The following is a 23,900-nucleotide window of genomic DNA, read 5'->3' as shown; positions in this document are numbered from 1 at the left end:
GGAAGGAAGGAAGGAAGGAAGGAAGGAAGGAAGGAAGGAAGAGAGTCCTGGTATGTGGCAAGGGATTACCTGCATGTAGGACTGAAGAGATCATTTTGTGAAACTGTTGAAACTAAACCTGGATTGAAGGGAAGATCACAAGATATTGGAGATACTGCCACCATGTGATAGCTGCCATGGAGATCTGCAGCAGGATGTGAAACTAGCCAAAGTGACATAAATGTATTTTAATCAACCAAACTGAATGGATTGGGAGATTGGAAGAGGTATCTAAATCAGTATTTAGAGTTTGTTCTACAGAATTTCAGTCCTGCTTTTGTCCAGTATTTCCTCAGTGTGTTCCCTTTGTTACAGTTAAGAGATTTCCTTGAAATTCAGAAGAAACTGGGCTGTTAAATAGTGTTGAGAGTCTTAAAAACTATGAAGGCATTTGAAGGTGGAATTAGTTCAATTTGTGTTATTATATCACTATAAGTCTATTTGGTATGAAGAATGGAATATAGTGGTTTGAATGAGAATGGCCCCTTAAGCTTAAATGTTTGGTTCCCAGTTGATGGCGTGTTTAGAAAAGATAACTTTGTTGCCAGATGTATGTCATTGGAGATAGGTTTTGAGATGTCAAAGCCAATAGAAGCTTCAGTCTTTTTATGACTGCAACTTTTGGATCAGATCTGAGCTTTCAGCTAATTCACCAGTGTCATGTATGTCTGCTTGTTGTCACGCCTCCCAATATGATGATGGACCTACCTCTAAACTCTCAATGTCCAGTTAATGTTTGCTTTAATTAAAAAACCTAATTAAACTCTAAATGTTTAATTACCTACCTCTAAACTACCTACTTCTAAACTCTAAATGTCCAGTTAATGTTTGCTTTAATTAGCACCTTGATTATGATACTTTTTATAGCAATAGGACAGTAACTACGATATCAAGATTATTTACTGAAGCAATAATATGCTAATTCAAAATATTTTTTAAATAATCCTATATACAAAAATAAAGAATGAATTTGGATCAATAAAGCAAACTATTTTCTTAAACTTTTTCAACCTTTTGAATTTCATGATACAAAATATTATATACATAACTTCACACTCTCTCCTTTACAACTGCTTTTTAAATTTTTTATTGGATATTTTATTTACATTTCAGATGTTATCCTCTTTCCCCATTTTCCTCCACCCAGGAACTCCCTATCCCATTCCCCATGTTCATGCTTCTATGAGGATATGCCCCCACTCACCTTCCCACTCCCACCTTCCCACCCACGATTTCCCCCACACTGGGGCAACCAGCCTTCACTGGACCAAGGACTTCCTCATCCACCTATGCCTGACAGGGTCATCCTCCCCTACATATACAGCTGGGGCCATGAGTCCCTCCCTATGTGCTCCCAGGCTGGTACTTTACACCCTGGGAGCTCTGGTTGGTTGGTATTGTTGCTCTCTCCATGGGGCCTCAAACCCCTTCAGCTCCTTCAGTCTTCTCTCTCACTCCTCCATTGGGAACCCCATGATCAACTCAATGGTTAGTTGTGAGCATCCACCACTCTATATTTCAGGCTGTGGCAGACCTCTAAGGAGACAGCTATATCAGGCTCCTGTCAGCATGCACTTCCTGGCATCCACATTATCATCTACCTTTGGTGACTGCACAAGGGTACCCAGGTGGAACAAACTTTGGATGGCCGCTCCTTCAGTTTCTGTCCCACAATTTGTCTCCATATTTACTCTCATGAGTATTTTGTTACCCCTTCTAAGAAGGGTCAAAGCACCCACACTTTGGTCTTCCTTGTTCATCAGCTTCATGTGATCTGTGAGTTGTATCTTAGATATTGCAAGCTTTTGGGCTAATATCCAATTATCAATGAGTGCATACCATGTGTGTTCTTATGTGACTGGGTTACCTCACTCGGGATGATGCAAATCAATCAATTCTTATCTCCTTGTACAAAGCTCAAGTCCAAGTGGATAAAGGACCTTCACATAAAACCAGGTACACAGAAACTAATAGAAGAGAAGATGGGGAAGACCCTCGAATACCTAGGCACAGAAAAAAGAGATCCCAAACAGAACATTTATACCTTATGCTCTAAAATCAAGAATTGATGAATGGAACCTCATAAAACTGTAAGCCTTCTGTAAGGCAAAGGACACTGTCAATGGGACAAAACAGCAACCAACAGATTGGGAAAAGACTTTTATCAATCCTACATCTGATAGAAGGCTAATATCCAATATATACAAAGAACTCAAGAAATTAAATTCCAGACAACCAAATAACCCTATTAAAAATGGGGTACAGAGCTAAACAAAGAATTCTCATCTGAGGAAACTTGAATGGCCAAGAAGCACCTAAAGAAATGTTCAATATCCTTAGTCATCAGGGAAATGCAAATCAAAACAACTCTGAGATTCCAGCTTACACTAGTCAGGATGGCCAAGATCAAAAACTCAGGTGATAGCAGGTGCTTGTGAGGATATGCAGAAAGAGGAACACTCTTCCATTGTTTGTGGAATTGCAAGCTGGTACAACCACTCTGTAAATCAGCCTGACAGTTCCGCAGAAAATTGGACATAGCATTACATGAGTATTCAGCTATACCACTCCTGAGCATATACCCAGAAGATGCTACAACATATAACAAGGACACATGCTCCACTATGTTCATAGCAGTCTTATTTATAATATCCAGAAGCTGGAAAAAAAACCCAGATGTCCTTCAACAGAGGAATGGATACAGAAAATGTAGTATATTTACACAATGGAATATTACTCAGCTATCAAAAAAAATGAATTCAAGAAATTCTTAGGTAAATGGATGGAACTACAACTGCTTTTTTTTTTTTTGATAAATTCATTCATGCATATAAAGTGTTTTTGACCAAGTCAATTTCCAATTTCTTTCATCTCAATTACTCTCCCATTTCCAACAACACTATGCCTCCTCCCTAATTTTACATGTTCTGTTTTTTAATTTGATAGAGACCATTACCTGGCTATAAGCATGTGTCTTTTCCTGGAGCCTGAGTCCTCAGGGGTTACATCTGTGAAGAAAATCAACTCTCTTCCTCCCAATAAGTATCAGTTTCCAATATTTCTTCAACTCTAAGTGAGACTACCTGACTTTCAATGCTGGGACTTTATGGCATTTTTATCTTGTGCAGTTAGTCACACCCTTTATTATTTCATATGTGCAAATGTCCTATGATGTCTAGAAAACATGACTGTTCTATTGTAACATATTGCCTCTCATTCTAACATTCTTTTTTTTGCATCAATTATTCCTAAATGATGGAAAGAGAGAGAGAGAGAGAGAGAGAGAGAGAGAGAGAGAGAGAGAGAGAGAGAGAGAGAGAGAGAATGTGTGGGGATAGATACTCATTTATGACTGAGAACTCTACAATCTCTTATCATATAATTATATACATATTGACCATTTGTGAGTCTTTGTGCTAATTATCACCTATGGAAAAAAGGATATTCTCTGACAAATTTGAGAAACTCACTTTTCTGGCCTCAGTTTCTTGGCTCCATTAATGAGTTTTAGTAGATCTGGCTTCAATGCCAAACACAAAATGTTTGGTTATTCTAATAACTTTTGTGCCTCTCTTGCAACCATGCAGTATTCTTTCCCAGTTAGTCATTATTGTAGCTTAAGTGGTTCAAAGATGAATATTCTTCATGATAACTTAATTAGTTTGAAGATCATTAAATTTAATTCGTAGGTCTGAAGGTTTCAGATTAGCAGCTGGTTTATTTCTCCATTTCCCTGGATTCAAAGAAATTTTTGTCTCCAGTCATAGGTTTATCATCAAGTTCTGAGTGAAATCAAGAGCAATGATAATAGACTGTAACATTTAGGAGTTTATGGAAGCCCACTGACTAATAGCTTCAAAAGAGGTAGCCCATTTCCACTGGGAATATGTTTTCCAGATTATTGTGTATGGCAGAGGTATTGACCCTGTTATAAGGTAGTTCCAATTGAACTCTCTTCATGTATGCATAGGTGTATATTTTAGTAAGTTTTTCTATAATAGTACATTTCAAGTGGTTTTTCAAGTTTTTTAATGTTAGTTATCCCTCTTCATTTTCCATCCTCTATATTTCTTCCCTTCTCTCAATCCACTTAACACTCTTTATTCTATTATTCTCCACTATGTATTTATATCAATTAAATTCTGTTAACCTTCTGATTAAAGCCAAAATCACATAGTCACTTACTGTTTTATTTAATTTAAATTAAATTAATTGTTTTATTTCTACAATATTTCAACTAAAAACATTGATCTAAAGATTCAAAGACACGATGCTCATATGAGAGCAATCATGAGGCATTTGTGCTTCTGGGTATCTGTGTAACTCAAAGAAATTGACTTTTGCTCCCTTGATTAACATCATAATTTATAAGTTTAGTCTTCTTAACTGCAGGATAATTATCTATTGTGCAAATATGATAGTTTATTATCTATTCATCAGATCATAAGCATCTAAAATGTTTCTGCCTGTTATACATGAATGTGGTGGAACAGGTATTTTTCCAGTAGAAAATACATGCAGTAGGAAACATATAGTCTTTTTTCAGTATATTTCCAGAAGTAATTTAGCAGGATCAAAATTTAGTATGATTACAAGCTATAGAAGTACTCACACTGATTTATCCAGAGACTTCACCTATTTTAGTCATCATCAACAGTAAATATTTGTTTCCCTTATACCATACCAACACCAGAATTAGTCATTATTCTTTTTTCTGATCGTGGCCTTTTTGACTGGTGTAAATCGAAACCTCAGTGTAGTTATAATTTTCATTTTCCATACGCATAAGTATGCCAAATATTAAAAATATATTCAGCCACTTGAATTTATTCTTTTGTGAACTCCTTATACAGCATCATTTTTAAATTGGTTTTATGGTTTTCTTTATGTTTAGTTTTTGGAGAATATTGTATAATCTAAACACACACCCACTGTCAGACATACATCTGGGAAAGAATTTTTTCATTATATAAGAAATCTCTTTCTTCAAACAATGCTGTTATTTGCTTTACAGAAACTTCTTAGTTTCATAAGATCTCATTTGACATTTGTTGGCCTTAATGCTATGCTACTGGTGTGTTCTGTTCTGATTTTTTTTCTGGACCTATACTTATCTCCTACAGTATCTTTTAAGTGTTTCATGGTATTGGATATAATGTTGAGGTGTACAATCTATTTCAGTTAATTTTGGGCATGCTGACCAATAGAGATCTATTTCTATTCTTCCACAACTAGTTTTCAAGTTTGACCAGTTTATTTCATTTCATTTCATTTCATTTCATTTCATTTCATTTCATTTCAATGTCTATTTTTACTCCTTATAAAATAACAAAGTCATAGGGCATGTTTAGATATCTTAAATTATATTCTATAGAAAAAATGTCTCCAGAGGTCTCTGTGGAAATACAGATCTGCCTATGTGACCTGTACTGTGACAGTAGATGGTGTTGCAAATATATCGCTTTAGAAATCAGTGACTGACATTTCTTTGGGAAATTAATGCTTACAGGTTAGAAGAAAATTGTGAACTCACTGGGTTCTGTACAGCTCCCCGAAAAGGAGACAAAAATGAAAATAAAAACAAAATGAGGCCTTCTAGTAGATGGCATAATTTGCATGAGAGGTCTCTCAATCCTATTTAAGGAGACATGTGTATAAAGACAGTGGATGGTCTTTGCTGTAGCTTTAGGTCCACTAGAAACAGCTGTTTACCAACCTACACATGGCCAGGATTCGCCTTCTCACCCTCTTTACTCTTTGCTCAGCTGACTATAAAATGAAGTAAGGTGTAAGTAGTTACTAGAAACATAGGTTTTCCTATATTGAGAGCAAACTTATCACTTTGTATCTAAAAATCCTCTATTCTAGTGTCCTAGGAACAGTTTGGTCTGAGTCAGAAAGCCTCTGTGTCTGGTTCAGTTGGACAAGAAGTAACACTAATTTGTATGGAAGAACTGGTGATGTTGGAGCATATTATGCATCTAAGCACAAAGAGAATTTAGGCAATGTCCTCAAATGTGGGACAACTGGCTATTCTGGACCCTTTATGAAATACCTATTACCATCTATGACTTTCTTCCAGCTTGAGGATGAGGACATTTATTACTGCTAAACATGGGATGCAGCTCAGATGTTCATACCCAGATACATGGGGAACTGAAACAAAACTTTCCCCTGACCCCTGTGAGCCTGCCACTCCATAATAATCTATAACATTTGAAGTAGGTGATGATGATAACCAGTGTTCTCCTTGTGTCTAGTAATCAGAGGATAAATCAACCTTAATTGCTAGTGTCATTTGGTACACATCATTTGGCTGGATTTTAACTGCTTTATTGAGATATACTATGCAAGCATCCAAATTGCCACTATAAGTGTGAAGTAAAATTATATGTTTCATGTTTCCAGAGTGGTGCAAAATTCACACCATGTAAATCCACAATATAATGTACTGAAAAGAAACCATTGTTAGTTAGAAGGACAGTAGAGTATTGTAATTTTGATTCTTAATTATATTTTATATTTTATATCACTTTTGATGTTTTAAAATATTGTATACTAGCTTTCTGGTTTTGATACATACCAGACAGTATAATTTTGTTCTATCATATACTTGATATTTAACTTGAATTCTGTGAATATATCACAGGTTGTCCATCTTTTCATCAGTTTGGGGACACTTGGTTTAAACTTTTGGTACTGGTAGGCATTTTTACTATAGATGTCTGCCTACAACTTTCAAGCATTTCTGTGGACATATATATCTCTACCATTTTGGGACAAATAAATAGGGTCAAAATTTTGAAGAAATACTTTGGCTATTTTCTGAAAATTTCTCCTTTCGAAATTGCTGGATAAATTTACAGCTATGTGAGCAATATATGTTAATCCACAATTCATACAATCTTTCACTAGTATTCAAATTTCAAATGTTTCTTTGGGCACATATTTTCGTGTGATCTGTATTAATTACTAGGACACAAATATCTTCATTCTTTTGAGTAAATAGCTGAATCCTTTGCTAAGTCACTACACCAGTTAATACTCCTATGAGAAAAGATAAGGTTAATTTGTAATGTCCATAAAATTAACCTGTAAATCTCATTTGCTCAGGAACCAGATGACTTCCTCAAGTGTTGACAATAGTGGTCCTGGGAAAAAAACATAGCCTTATGAGAAAGTACATTTGCCTAAAAATGTATCCTAACAAGTCCCAAAAACATGTGCCTCATGGTCATTCCAGCTGAGAAATTCTAGAGAATGATCCTGGCCAAATTCCATCTCTTGGTTAGTATTTAATATTTAATAAATGTTTGCTTTATATTTCTCCCAAAATGGTGGAGTTGGTTTTTCTGGGGAATCATAGGACTAACATATGGAAGCCTCAGTGACATCATTCCATAACAAATTTGTTCTTCGTAGTGGGATCCATGAGATATGTACTACTGCAGACTTGTGTCATGGACAGCACAATTGGAGGAAAGCACAAAGCACCTTTAGATAGCTTGCTGTTGACTTCTGTATTTTTTTATGTGGTATACTATCTGATGAATAGGAACAATCTGATGAACTCTGTACAACCACATTTGAGCGACTGGGAGACACCCATCAGCCCATAAGTTTTCTGGGAAATTAAGATTCAGCCAAAATTATCAGTTATTTTCTGATCTTTATTTGCACCGAGGAGATGCCCTGGTAACACTGAAAAAAATAAGACTTTAGGGGGCTCAGCACCTTGGTGTAATTGTCACGATTCCAATATTTAGATACATTCTGCAGTATTGTATGACTATGGGAGTCAAAGCTTATGCCCAATATGGATTTTATGAGCTGATCAAAACTCAGAAGGTCTGCCTCTGATGGGTTCCAAGCACCTGGGATATGCCAAAAAAAAACAAAAAAAACCTGTTGAATCTCATTGTCTTGTCATATATATCCATATATATCTGATCGCTCTTTGGGTTTTCTGACTAGGGACTATAAAGCATAACCACACATGTAGCTTTTCAGGTGGCCAAGACTTGTCCAAACCTGTCTATCTGGCAGCATAAACCCCAGAATTCATGATGGTACCATCACTCCATCAGCATCTGCAATTCTAATCTCTGTCATATGAATGAATGTATCTTTGCCTATACATCTTGCTATCTATTTTGTAAGTATGAATATTTGTGGCTAAGTCATGCTTGTTTCCAGGTGGTATCAAATCCATAAATAAATGCTGTTTCCTTTTACTGCCATCAGCTGTCTGGGTTCAGAATTCAGCTCTGAGTTTTCTGACCATATAATTCAATATAATAACAATTGAATTGTTATTTATTTATGGATAACATTAAAATACTTTTACATTGGCTCTACTTTACTGCTGCCTTGGCCTTGGATGTGAGTCACTATTTTTTTGTTTGGTTTGGTTTAGTTTGGTTTGGTTTGGTTTGGTTTGGTTTGGTTTGGTTTGGTTTTTTGAGACTGGGTTTCTCTGAGTAGCCCTGGATGTCCTGGAACTCACTCTGTAGACCAGGCTAGCCTCAAACTCTAGAACTCAGAAATCCACCTGCCTCTGCCTCCCAAGTGCTGGGATTAAAGGCGTGCACCACCACTGCCCGGCTGTGAGTCACTATTTTTAAGACCAAGGAATGCTTTACAAGTCCAAGGTCAAAAATTTAAAATGATTATAAAATTATAAATTATTGGATATGATTAAAAATCTATAATAGCTATAGCAAAAGGTTAACTTAATTCTCACAATCTGGTGTGTATGATTAAAAGGCTATACTTAAGTAATCTTAAATTATATAATGTGATTCTGGATTATTTTCTGCCATAACTGTTCATCATCCTAAACTGAGGTAAAGAAGGTGGAGCAATGGCTTCACTTTCATCTTGATTAACAGTGGCCACATGACTGGCAGCCATCTCTGCTATGGATTTGAAAAGGACTCCCAGATAGGATTATTAAATTAACAGGCTGGAAAGCCAAGGATGGGTAAGATTCTGCACAGAGCCTTACCAATCTAAGACAGAAATGCATTGCTTTTGATAATGCATATTCCATGAAAGGTAAGGAAGGCATTCTTGTCAGAATGACCTAAGACAGGCTCAGTCTTATTAATGAAATAAAAAATGGGGAGAGACAGAGAGCCTATGGGGCTGCTTGGCAAGAATCTGACATGGGCCAAAAACAAGGAAATGGACTACTTGGCAAGAGTATGACACTGGCCAAGGACAAGGAAGTGGGCTTCAGGCAGGAATCTGACATTAAGCTAGAACAAAGAAGTGATTTCAGGCAGGAATCCAAATATTAGTAAGTAAGCTTCAGACATAAAAATGATGTTGAGCTAGGAAAAGGAAGTAGGCTCAGATACTTTGGTCATCCTGATAAGCCCTTAGAAACAGTGATCATGGGAGTATTCACGTAATTTGGTTTAATACCTTGCTTTTCCTTTGACTATTTGTGTCTATTTTCTTGCTTGTTCCTTGACTATTTGCATCTATTGTATTGCTAGGCCCTCAACCTAGAACTGACCTTAATACATTCAAGTAATTAAAATTATATAAAAGCGTAAAGGAGGAGGGGAATGGAATAGGTGGCTCTAGGGAGGGGAAATGAGTAAAGGGGATGACATCTGTACTGTAAATAAATAAAATATTTTTTTAAAAAGTAAGAAAAAAGAAAAGAAATGAAACGGCCAAAGAAGAAGCAGAAGAAAATAAAGAAGGAGGAAGAGAAGGAGGAAGGAAGTCAATAAGAAAACAAACAAAGGAGCAAGGCATATATTTTCACTGTTATCTTAACTGAGACCCCCCCACACATGATTTATATCAATTCTTTTTGGTGTAAAAAGTCATATTTATAAAAGATTGAATATAAAATATTGCTTGTTAATAAGATATTAAAACTGCATGTCTGTTTGTTCAGAAATAAGGACATACTTTATTGACAGCCAAATTTTCAGACATAAATGTAGCTAACTTGAAATTGGTTTTAAAGAAATTAATTCTTTCCACTAATACAACTTCGTTTTGCTTCTGAAAATGAAAATCATGCTCTAAACGTTTACTCATAAAAAAGGTGAAAATCACTGGCTTAAAAATATGTTTCTCAGCTGGGAAATGGTGGCACACGCCTTTAATCCCAGCACTTGGGAGGCAGAGGCAGTTGGATTTCTGATTTCGAGGCCACCCTGGCCTATAGGGTGAGTACCAAGACAGCCAGGGCTATACGGAGAAACCCTGTCTCAAAAAACCAGAAAAAAAATTTGATTCCCCTTACTTAAGGTCGAGTCAAGCTAACAGAGACATTTAAAGAAATCTGACTAACCTTCCTTTTGCTAGCATTTTTAATGTATAGGTATTTTTAGTAAATTGAGTCATAGAAGAAACTGTTATACTTTATAATAATACATCCTGTAAAGGTCAAATATGTCCAAGTCCCTTTATAAATTTATGTATTAGTGACTTTTATTTTGATAATAAGTGAGTTCTAGCTTAAACTTGTTAATTTTAAAAGGTAAATATACCAGGGATAAAACATAAAGTCCTGATCTTCAAAAAGCTACTACATTACTATAAACTGTAAAAATAATTTTACAAAAAGATGGATTGCTAATCAGTCACCTTATAAATGATCAAATTCTATAATATGTACAAAATTACATTTATACTCATGCTAAATAAAGTTTTGTTTAACTCAGATATGACTGATAGGTACTAGCTCTCAAATCTGTCAGAGATCGTCTGAATATTGCATTTAAGATGTTCAAACTTACTATGACAGAAAAAGACTCCCAGATCCTATGAGTGACACCCAGGGTCTCCAAGGGGATAATGGACACTGCAACAAATGACTCCATATGGATTATCTGGTAAAGTTAACCACTTGGCTAGACTGGCACAATACCTGAGTGGTAGGCCCTTCCAAAAACTGTGGAAATGCAGACTATCTGACAGTTGTTTTTTTCTACTTTGTCTAGTCAAGATATTAGTTTCTTCCATATTCCTCTTCCATAGAAAAGCCACTCATATTTTATGCCTGATGGTCAAAGACTGCCTCTCCAAAACCAGGGAGACCACAAGAACCTGAGACAACTATGTAGATAGTTGACTATGGACTGTTCTCTCTCATTTTAATTCATTTAGATTATAGTTTTCTCCTTCTTGGGTCTCTGATTATACTGATGGCTAAGCTAACTGTTCTTGCCAGCTTGAAAATGACAAGCAACTAGCTCTTGCCCAAGGTAACCAACCACTGTGTTAGTTAATCAATCAGTTCATTAATTAATTCAAGTGACAAGGTCTCTTATTAAAAGAGGACAAACATATTTGCCTATATAGGTTTCAGGCATAATTTTCAATGAAAGAAAAATGTTTTATAACGATTGCTCTCATTAATAACGATTCATATTTTAATAAATTATCAGTCAAAAATTTTGTTATGAGATATGTAAAGGTTTGAGGATATACAAATTTAAATTTAAAATGGTTCAGATTTCTTTCCCCTTCTACGCTGTTATTGCTCTGAGATTTCAGAGGCCTCAAGTTTGATAATGCACTTACTGCTTAAGAGTTAAGGATTTTAAATTTTCTTTGGTTATCTTTGAGTTATATGCTTGTCAACCTATCACAGGTCAAACAGACTCCAGATATGTACAGCTTAAATTTCTGCAACTCTTTTTCTGAAAATGAGAGTTTTCACTTCTCCTTATTTCTCCCCAACTTTGCCAGTTACTTGAAAACTTTAATTTCTGGCCATGATCTATCCTTGTTTCAACAGATTTTCACTTGGCTGGGAGACCCCATCCAGGAACCACCATCTGACTGCAAGCTACTGGGCTCTAGACATGCTGATATAAACAAACCCAGCTAATGTGATTGGTTCCTATCTTTCATCTGGATCAGCTAATCAGATTTTTCAGGTAAATGCCCTATTGCACCATATTTGACTACCTTTTCAGCCTATCTGTCTCCTGATAGAAATATTCTACTATAAGCTGGAAATAATTATAAAAGAGAATAATCAGTTCATTGTTTCCACTAACATGAAATACTAAGTCAAAAGGGAAATTCCCTGGCATAAGGGACATATTACATGAAGTAAAATAGTTCTACATCTATAAAATGACATTTGACCTGCTTTATGTAGAACAAAACATAGCTTTTTAAAATTATTATTTTATTACAAACTATTTTGGATTATAATCTGGGTGTACTCACAAATCTTATAAAAGGTGACCATAGATTAAAAAAAAAATGAATGGTACCCAGCTCATTTCCATGCCACTACTAGATAATAACTCTGATAATTATTCAATCTGAAAATATCCATCATAGGGTTAAAGATTTTACCCAATATTTATGCAAGTTCCGGGGACAATGTTCAAAAATTAACTTGTAAGTCCTACTTGATCAGGAACCAAGTAACTTCCTGGAATTGTGGCAATAGTCATGGAAAATTACAAAGCCTCATGAGGAAGTATAGTGGCCAACAAACTTTTTCTTATCAGTCCCTGAAACATATGGGACTGATATGGGACATTCAGCCCATTACATCTGGGAGATTTCTGTACATGATCCTGGTCAAACTTCATCTCTTAGTCTGTATTTGATACTTAATAAACACTTGTTTCATATTTGGCTGAAAGTGGTGGAATTGTTAGTTTTTTTTTCTGGTGAATCAGAGTATTCACACATCATTGTTTCTACCTAATCACTACCCATATTTCTATATACTATTTAGACTTTAACCACTCTAATGTTTTTTTCCTTTATTATTATTATTATTATTATTTTTTTATAATTTATTTTTTCTCAAATTGTAATTCATTCACACAGGGGTTATAAACACAGAAAGGCAGGATGTGGGGAAGGGAATGACACTGGAGTGTGGGTGTTCAGGGGGAATACAGATATCATCAGAACCGGGTATCGGCTGGGTGAAGGTTCAGGGGACAAGTCACTATGACTCTGCCTATGACTCACTTGTCCTTATCTAAGTTGGTATTGTCTGCTAAGGCTACCTATTTACAAGGTCTATGACCACTCAGGCTTGTAAATTTCCACAAAAGCTGCCTGTTGACATTAGCTTATAGCCATCTGTTTCAATGTTATTCCACCGAGACCCAAGACTTGGTGTTAGTATACATGTATGACAGGCCTATTGCTGATTTTAGGCCTATGGCTGATTTCAGGCCTTCAGTGGGTAAGCAGGGCTGCCCATGACATCTCCTCCCTTCTCTAATTGTAGAAGGGCTATAACCACTCTAATGTTTATGAAATGGTGTCTTATGTTGGTTAGATTAAGTGTGGTCCCCATTGAATCATGTGTTTACATGTATGTCCTATAGGGAATGTCATTGCCAGGAAGTGTGACCTCATTGGAGCAGTGAAATGCTCACTGGAGCATTTCCTTGTTAGAGGAAATGCATTATTGTGGGGACAGACTTTGTGTTTTAAATGCTGAAGATATGCCCAATTTGAAACCCATCCATTCTCCAATTTGCCACTGGCTCAGCTTCTTTTTCAGCACCGTATTTGCCTAGATGCTGTCATTCTTCACACCATGATTGTAATAGATGAAATCACTAAAACTGTCAGCCATCCCTGGATAAAATATGTTCTAAGAGTTTCTTTGGTCATGGTGTTTCTTTACAGTGATAAAACCCCAGGAAGACGGAAGTTGGTACCCAGAGTGGAGTATTGATGTGATAGACTTGACCATGCTTCTACTTGTAGGAATGTAAATTTTGAGACTTTGGATTTAAAAAGCTATGAAATGCTTTAAATAGAGCTTAATGTGCCATACTAGTAGAAGTATGGAATGCAGTTGTGCTGACAGTGGTTTGAACTATTGGGGCATGGCACAGGAGGATTCAGAGGAGAAGAATTACAAAATATTGTCTAGATAATGATCTTGTGATATATTGGTGAAGAATACAGCTACTTTGTCCTTGTTTGAAGAATTTGTTTGAGGCTAAGGTAAAGAGATTGAGATTAATTGCATTGGCAAAGAAAATCTCAGAACTGCCTAATATATACTCTGTCCTGTGTTTCACTCTTATGAACAAGTTTTTGGTCAAGAATAGCAAACTGAGAAAGAAACATTACAAAATGTTTAGTTGAGGGATTAAAATCTCAACAGGAAGTGTAATTGAGCTAAATTCTTTTTTCTTGGAGATAAACAGATTAAAGACATTAAATGGAATTTAAAGAGTAGAGATCTTGAGACAAGATTCCACTCAGCTAAGCTTTCATCTTTTGAAAAGAATATTTCCCAGGGGACATTCCTAGCTATTCTAAATTTACAATGTGTTTGCTATTACATAAGTGAATTTTATTTTATGTTAACTGTTATTCTGACCTGGCCATTGTATCCATGGAGACATAAGGAAATATGATCGTTTGTTAAGTTGAGAAGGAATAGATTGTGATGGCTATTCTTGGTTGTCAACTTGACTATATTTGGAATGAACTACAACCACAAATAGAGGTCACAACTGATCTTAATCTTCAAGTAGGAAGACAATTTGCCTGTATCCTGAATCCTGCAGCTAGAAGACACAGCCTTTTGATCCTGAGCTTGAGGTAGGATGAGATTTGATTTTGATTTGGAATAAGTATATGTTTTCAGGCAAAGTGGCCATGTTTATAATGATCTAAAATAAAAATGTAATTAAAGAAAAACTTAGGTCTAGGTATGGTGGTATGCAACTTAGAAGGCAGAGACATGAAGATCTCTGAAATCAAGGCCAGTCTGATCTACAGAGATTACATTGCAAACAAGTTTTATCAGTGAAGCAATCCATCAAAAATAGAAAGTGGGTGACGATGTAATTGGACACATGTGGCATGTTCCAGTCCCCACAAGTGGCCTCAGTCATGTGGTTTTAACTTCAGAATAAAGAAAAGAAAAACACTGAGGCCAGGTTTATGGCAGAGGTGGCCCTTAATGGAAGCTAAGAAAGGGCACTGTGTGAATCTGTGAAAGTCTGTTATATAAAATTCTAAAATTGAAGTCAAGACTACCTTGGAGACCCCAGGAGTTTAGATATGGCAGAACTTTGGCATACCTGTCAAAGAAAGCTGCTAACAGGGAGTGGAATCAGTGCTAAATAAGAAGACTGTTGTAGGAAACAAAGCTGAAAGGAGCTGGAGATATGAAGAAAAATTTGACATCACACAAGGAAATGTAGAGTTTAAGTTTGCCCAGCTCTTATCTTGTCTTGTTTTGTTGTAGTATTCCCAAACTGTATTGTTCCTGACATTTTTTAATACTAATGTATATCTTGTCTCATAATATGTTGGAAGTATGTAATCTACTTTTTTAATTTTTATTTTATAGGGGTCTAAATTTAAGAGATTGCATGAATCTCAGAAGAGATTTCAAACACATGAACTTTGGACTCTTAAACATTGTTAAGACTATGATAGACTATTGGGATTCTTGAAATTGGACTCAACACAGGTTGCATTATGTTAAGGCTACAAGTGTACATACGGATATCAGGGAGTGGAATGAGGTGGCTTAAACAGGTGTTACCACACAAACACATGTTTAACAATGCTTGGCCCAATGTTGAGGGGAACTATTCACAGAAGTGGCCATGTTATAAGACGTTTGGCCTTGTTGAAGGAAGTTTGTCAATGGGAAACCAGCTTTAAGGTTTTAAATAACAAGCTCCATCCAATGTGAAACAAATCTGGTCTCCCCTTTGCTGCTTGTGGATCAGGATACAGAACTCGTACCTCCATCTCCAACACCGTGTCTATCTGGATAATGCCATGCTTACCTTCATGGTGACAATGGGCTAAACCTTTGGAACTGTAACCCAGCTCCAAGTTAAATGTTTTAGTTTATGGAAGTTACCATGGTGATGATATCACTGCACACCAATATAATCCTAACATCTCATTGTATATTTAATTTTATTCAATGGACTAATTACAATAGCATTTTCTGTACTATTTATAAACCATTATTAACAAAAAATGTGATTGTCCATTTCATGAATCATTGACTCCATCAATCTTGACTTGTTACTGAAAAAGCCTTTAATAATATACTGGGTTGTACAAAGCAGAGCAGGACCACAGTTCCAGAAAAGAAATTGTTCAATTAAAACCATATTTCCAGGGAGGTCTGTGTTTCCAATGCTTGGTATAATCCTTGGTTTCTCCCCTTTTATCAAACTTTTACAATGTTTTCTGGTACCAAAAAAGTGAATCTTAAGGAGAAGGCTTTCAGTTTGGTATCAAAGCAGGATCTTCTAGACTCTGTGACTGAAGATCATAGAATCTTCCATCTCCGTAGGCTACAAATGGCAACAGCACTTCCAATTGGCTTACTTGCTTTCCCGGTCTTTAATTTTCTTATAAAAAACATTTTAGAGACTATATTACTCTGACACATGTATAACTGGCAAAGATTTTCCTCATTCTTTTGCTGGTTGCTTGTCTAATCACTTCATAATATCCTGGAAACAATAAATTGGCATTAATTCTTTTATTCTTATGTACTCATATTCTTCTCATCATTAAGTAAATAGCCTTTGTGTTAATTATCAGCCCTACTGAGTGTTAAGTCAGGAGTAGAATTACAAAGTATTACACCAACATAACAAACATCATGTGGGAAAAACCCTAATCATTTCTATCAATACCAAAAAAAAATACAAGGATGTCAATGTTCCACAATCTTTTTCAATTTACTGCTTAAAGTCTTATCTAAGGCAATAAGAAAAGAAAATATAATAAATGAGATAGAAATAGGAAAATACATGAAGGTATCTCTATTTGCAATGGTTAGTCTTTATATGAGACACTAAACACTGCACAAATGTTTTGTAGTTGATAAAAAATCAGCAAATTTGAATGTTACAAAATAAACATAAAAACAATAACCTTTTTACCAATGACAAACACACTGAAATTTCAGCAAATTGTGGATATAATCCTCCTTGCCTGAGGACTCATCATGTCTGAAGGCACCAAACCCAACACTGTTACCATGGTCAAGAGATACTTGCTGACAGGAACCTAGTGTGGTGGTTCCTTGGGAGGTCTGGCCAGCAACTAACCAATGCAGATATGGATGCTTGGAACCAACCATCAGACTGAGCTCAGAAAACCTGATGCAGGAGCTGGTAAAAAGGACTGGAGGAGCAGAGCGGGACTGCAACCCCACTGGAAGAACAAAATAGGCTGGCCTGACCACCTAGTTCCCCCAGAATCTAGACCACCAACCAAAGAGTGTACCTGTAGGGATCCATGGCTCCAGATACATATGTAGCAGAGGATGGCCTTGCCTGACAGCAAGGAGAGGGGAGACCCTTGGTCTCAGGAAAGTTTGATTCCCCAGGGTAGGAAGATGCTGGAGAGTATGGGTAGGTGGGGGAGCACCCTTATTCAGACAAAGGGGAGGGAGGAGGGAAAATATGGGATGGAGGGTTGGTAGAGGGGTAACTGGGAAGTGAGATATCATTTGAGATGTAAAGGAATGCAATGACAAGTCTTCTAACAGCCTTCAGATGAAGATATAGAACTCTCAACTCCTGCACCGTGCCTGCCTCGATGCTGACATGCTCCCACCTTGATGATAATGCATTGAACCTCTGAACCAGTAAGCCAGCCCCAGTTAAATGTTGTCCTTATAAGGGTTGCCTTGGTCATGATGTCTTTTCACAGCAGTAAAACTCTTAAGACAAAAGTTGGTACCAGGGACTTGGGTATTCCTGTGATAGGCCTGACTATGCTTTTGTTTGGAAGAATGTGGATATGGGGACTTTGGATTTGGAAAGCCATGGAATGCTTTAAGTGGGGCTTAATGACTTATCTTAGTAGGAATATGGAAGACTTTGTGCTGTGTGTAATTTGAACTATGCAGACCTGGTCCAAGAGGTTTCAGTCAAGAAGAACTTCAGTATGTGATCTAGAGATTGCTTTTGTAGTATTTTGGTGAAGAATATGGCTGCTTTTTGCCCTTGTCTGAAGAGTCTACCTGAGGCTAAGGGGGAGACTCATATTAATTACATTAACAAAGGAAGTCTCAGAAACATGTATCATAGACTTTGTTCTCTAAGTCTCATGAAGAGCATTTGAATAAGCTTAGCAAGCTGAGAAAGGAAAAATATAAAATATACAGTTTGAGTATTAATGGGGCACCAGGAAGTGAAATAGAGGTGAATCCTGTGTTCAAGGATATTAAATTGAATTAAGGGAGTAGTGACCTTGGGGCATGACCCCACCCAGCTAAGTTTAGATCCAGGCATGGTGGTACACACCTTTAATACCAGGACACAAAGCTAAGCAGAACTCTAAATTCAAGGCCAACCTGAGACAGAGCAAGTTCTAGATGAAGAAATGCTTAAATCCAGACATGGTGGTACACACCTTTAATCTCAGGAGACAGGAATGCAGATCTCTGAGTTCAAGGTCAAGATTCATAGCAAGATCCAAGACAGCCAAGCTTAGGCAGTGAAGGAGTTGGAAAAAAGGAAGCTAGTGATGGGGCCTGGGGTAGCCACTAGAAAGTCCAGACTCTGGGAAATAAATAGTCTCCCAGGACACAACAGGTCTGAAATACCCAAGAAATGGGAGATATGACCTGTAGAGACCACCTCCAGTAGATAGGCACAGCCCCCAGTTGAGGGAGGGGACAACCACCCAGCTCAAAATTTTAAACCCAGAAAAACCCAGCAAAGACAGTGACAACAAATGGAGCAGAGACTGAAGGATAGGATATTCAGAGACCCCCCCCCCCACCTAGGGATTTATCACATTTGCAGACACCAACTCCCCACACTCTTGCTGATGTCAAGAAATGCTTGCTGACAGGAGCATGATATGGCTGTTCCCTGAGAATTTGTACCAGCACCTGAACAATACAGAAACAGATCCTTACATCCAACCATCAGCCTGAGTCCAGGGACCCCAAATGGAAGGAATGAATGAGCTGAAGGAATTTGCAACCCCATAAGAAGAGCAATATAAACTAACTAAACCACCCGGAGTTTCCGTGGAGTAAACTTCCAACCAAAAAGTATACATGGAGGCAATAGGACTACATATGTATGTAGCATATGGAACTAGAATACATATGTAGCAGGAAATGGCCTTATCTGACATTAATGGGAGGTAAGGGAGGCTTGATGCCCCAGCATAGAGGCATGCTAGAACTGTGAGGCAGGATTTGGTGAATATGTGGAGGAACATCTCAAAGAGGCAAAGGGGAGGGAGGTGAGTGGGGATGGGATGCAGTGTTGGTGGAGTGGTAACTGGGAAGAGAGATATCAGTTTAAATGTAAATAAATAAAATGATTAATAAAAATAAAAATAAATATATTTTTTAAACTGGGAATAATTCTCAAAAATAAGAAAAATACACATTAACCAAAATAATTGAAGGAGGGAAAGTATGGCTTCTTATAATAATAAGCACATGGTGGTTGAATGAATAAATCCTCCAAATTCTGGAAATATGTAACCACCAGGGGGCACTCTGAGGCAGTCCTTGTTTACAGTATCCTAATTAGTAAGAACCATTTACTCAAAGGAGCCTTGGTATAGAAGAGATGTCATTTGCGAACTTATTAGCAATGTGTAGCTACACAAGACTCCCTTAAGCAGACCTTCACTTTGTTCAACAGGGGTTCTTAGGGCATAAATCAACCTCCATCATAAGTGTGTATAAGCTGAGCATCATGATGAAGGTTGAGAAAGGAACAAAGGCAATAATGGATGCAGATTCATTCGCAGAAAAGGCTCTTGGTCTGGCTTGAGGAGTATATACTGTTACTTGTAACCCCTACCAAGACCCTTGTGGGCTGGGGTAAGAAGGTGCAGAGTCAAGAACACAAACTCTGTCAGTCAGGCAAGTGATAAAAGCAGACTTTATTATAGGAACTGGGCAAACTTTTATACCTGACTCTGATCATCTCATCAGCTCTCAAGTAGGCAGATATGATACTGTCTTTTTCTTAATGGCTCTTTCTATTGCCTGATCCAGTGTCAGCAGTCTCTAGTCATGCTGGCACGTTCTAGGTTGGCTCAGGAAGGAACTATCAATGGCGCATATGCCAGTATTGCAGTTTGGCCTTCTTGGCTAAGTTCCTCCCCTAGTATACAAAGAGGATCAAGGCAGGACCACACTACTCTAAAGTCAGGATCATTGTCCTTCGTGCTGTGTTCTGTGTCTGCCTTTTCATCTAGCTGATCGTCCCTCGTGTCACAGGTGGAAATGTGTATCAGAAGATCTTAATTCCTCATGCACATTTCCCACCTAGACTAGCTTTCAAAAGAATGGTTACTCTGTTCTCTACTGCATATATTTTCATGCTGTTAGCATGCTCCTTCTGCTAAGCTGTGGAAACTCAACTATTCTCACTGTGTATCTTCTGTAGATATGAAGACCTCAACTTGTAGCCACTCCCCTATCCAATTCTCCACTGCTTAGGTGTTGTTTCTTTCACAGAAACTTCTAGATCCACTCAACCTCAAGGTGATATAATAATTCCTTTATCAGGTATCAAAAAGTAGATTAAAATATAATTTCTCCATCCATTGAAAGCTAGAACCAGGGTCAGCACTTATCTGTGTCCACACTCAAGTCATACTGAACTCCCTAACCACTAATTTGCAGGATTCAGTCATTTTCATATTTTGTCCATTCCTAGGTTTTTCCTCATATTTCAAGTAGCCATTTTCCTCTATACTTTAACTCTTTATTTCCATTCCACATTTAATTTTATTGTTTCATGATAAAGATAAGAGTAAAATCCTGTGTTTGCCCTTTTCTGTTTACATAGCTCCCAATCAAAGATTTTCTATCTCAGGGTACAATCTGTACTACAAATATTGACATTGTCTTAGAAATGTTCATACATAACATGGAAATAGAAACAAAAAGCAAGAAATATGCCTATCAATTCTGTTTTAATCATGATATTTCTATTAATCTTTTATCCAGAGTTTGAATATATGCTTGGTGTTTTTTGAATTCAGAAATATTAGTATTACTATATGCTTAAAGCAAGTACAGTAAGCTGAATTTTTTATAAATCATATTACCATGTAAAAAACAAAATTTTGCCAGTATACACACATATAATTTATATAAAGAAACTCAATTCTGAGTATGCTAGCATACAAATAGAATGCATATATGTAAGTATGTATACATATAATACACACACGTATTAGCAAATGAAAAGTTAAATTTTATCACCTTACATTTTCCCTGCAAGTTTATTCATACTACAAATCTGGGATCCAGTCATCTATCTGATTTGTTGCTTGAAACTGCATCCCAACTTTGCAAGATCACGCACTTACATGCTGAAATAGCAATATTCAAATACATAACAAAGTAATTTCAAAACCCAATTATATGATTGTGTGCATATTCAATTGACACGTCCTAGTCTGTACAGAGTATATTTATGTAGAAGTGCTATAGTTTCTTTGTTCATTTACACACATTTGTATTATCTGAACCATGAGTATTTCAACCACGTATTAATGTTTCCATGTGTTAATGAATGAATGAACTGGAGAAGAAATAATTAGCTGTTTGAAAAACTTTTTCTAACTGTATAGTGGACTACTTTAACTGCTTGCTATCTCTAGAGGTCCATTAGAGGTCCATTATTTTTATAACCTCGCCACCTTCTGCTCTTGTCTGGCCATTCCCCAATTCATGCTGGTGCTCATGTCTTGTGCCTTCATGGTAATTTTATTTTGCACTCATAATTCTTGTACTCTGTAAAGGTGAGGACACATTTTTGAGGTGCAGTGGATATGGGACATGTATAGACTCATTATAATGCACATACTTATCTTCTTCCATAAACTGATAAGAGTGATGACGAAACATAGTGTAAGACATTTTCCCAATATTAACCTGCTCACTGTGAGCTCATTTAATTACTTTGCTTCTTTCTTTTCATTCATTCCTTTACATAGGTCTGAATATTTCAATGTTCCTTACTATGAGTAGGACAACATTCAGTGGAGCATGATTTTCATTGCTGTTGTCCATAAAAAATACTAGAGAGTAGATGTGTGTGACTCTGGAAAAATACAAGCAGATGGGGTATAATGATCCTGACCTACGTTTTTATTAACATGTCATCAGTAACTTGCATCAAATAAGTAGCTTTCAGCTGACAACTTATAATTAACCTGACAGTAGAGCTCATTTGCATTAAGAGACCCACTCCACAACCGTGTTAGAAATTATAATAAGCCTGAGGCATTGCCTGCTATTGGGCAATCTTGAAAAAGAACAGACCTGAACTGTGAGTCATGTCCTGGACATATCTTTTGATCATAATTCTTGTACTCTGTAAAGGTGAGGACACATTTTTGAGGTGCAGTGGATATGGAACAATGTTTATCTTTTCTCTGCTATGCTACTGACCAGTGAATTTCTCATCTGTTTGCAGGAGCCATGTCCCAGACTGTTTTGACTCAGGAATCTTCACTCATCGCATCTCCAGGAGATAGAGTCACACTCACCTGTGGTTCAAGTACTGGGCCTGTTACTACCGATAACTATGCTAAATGGATCCAAGAAAAACCTCACCAAGTATACAAAGGTCTGATAGGTGATACCAGCAACCGAGTCCCTGGTGTTCCTGCTCGATTCTCAGGCTCCCTGCTTAGAGACAAGGCTGTCCTCACCATCACAGGGGTCCAGACTTCGGATGAGGCTGTGTATTATTGTGCCCTATGGTATAGCAACCATATCCACAGTGGCACATGCAGATAGGGAAGTAGAACACAAACTGCATGGTACAACCTCACAACTACTGTCTTCTCTCAATATGAATACAACTCCTCAGGCTAAAAGTGTCTGTTCTCTGTTGCTGTTGAGAAGGTCATAAAAGCTCTTCTTTGAATCTATAAAATGCTTTATTTCAACAAATTTTGTGGTTGTCTAACAGAAACTTATAAAGCCTAAAAGACCTAGAGAGATGTAGTCAATATCCTAAAACATGAAAGTTTCTAATCCATATTATTCTATCAAAAAAACCCTACACATTAAATTAGAAGAATACCAAATGACTTGTATAATCAAAAGAGATTAAAGGGGTTAATGACCACTAAGCCAGACACACTTCAGTCTCACTGGGAAAATGAAAACACTTTAGGTCACCTGAAATCACACAAGCTAACAGAAGCCTCAAAAGGTGGGGAGAGATAATTCAAGGTTTTCTAAGAAAAAAATCACAAAAGCAAAAGGAATTAAAATATGATTACAGTTAAATGATATCACAAATCAAATGGAACCAACAGATGTTCCTAAAGAAATAAGAGTTTTATACACAGGTCATGGAATTATTCTCCAAAACTGATGTTAAAAACACAAATAAAATTTTAATCAATAAAGGAAAACTAAATGCCATCATAAATTCTATGTGACCACAGTGGAATACAGGTAGGCATCAAGAACAAAGTAACTTACAGAAATTGCCTAAGCTAATTTTTGTTTTTTGTTTGGATACTAAACAAAAAGTACTGAATTATAGGCCTATCAAAGAAGAAATAAAAGAAGGAATTTTATGGAACTGAATGAAGGTAGGTATAATGAAGATATTTCTAAGTGAGATATTAAGAGTCTAAAATTAAATACATTAATTAAAACTATTTCTTTTATACTTGAGATTATAAATATATCATTTCTCCCTTCCTATTTCTCCCTTCAAATTATCCTTTGCATTCCTACTTGTTCTTCTTCAAACTCATTGCATCTCTTCCTTCTCATTATTTGTTATTACATACACACATACATACACAAACATACACACACACATACACAAACAGAGAGAGAGAGAGAGAGAGAGAGAGAGAGAGAGAGAGAGAGAGAGAGA

At 36.7% G+C, this 23,900-nt stretch overlaps 1 pseudogene and 1 gene segment (V, D, J or C); one reads left to right on the top strand and one right to left on the bottom strand.

Annotated features, from left to right (window-relative positions):
• Positions 1–21,913, bottom strand: part of LOC114623814 — a 55,577-nt pseudogene extending 33,664 nt beyond the window's left edge.
• LOC114623790 overlaps positions 1–23,900 on the top strand; it is a 542,876-nt gene that overhangs the window by 38,334 nt on the left and 480,642 nt on the right.

The sequence above is a fragment of the Grammomys surdaster genome, unplaced genomic scaffold (assembly GCF_004785775.1).
Source record: "Grammomys surdaster isolate TR1022 unplaced genomic scaffold, NIH_TR_1.0 202, whole genome shotgun sequence".
NCBI classification, from domain to species: domain Eukaryota; kingdom Metazoa; phylum Chordata; class Mammalia; order Rodentia; family Muridae; genus Grammomys; species Grammomys surdaster.
This window is presented reverse-complemented; position numbering and strand designations above follow the sequence as displayed.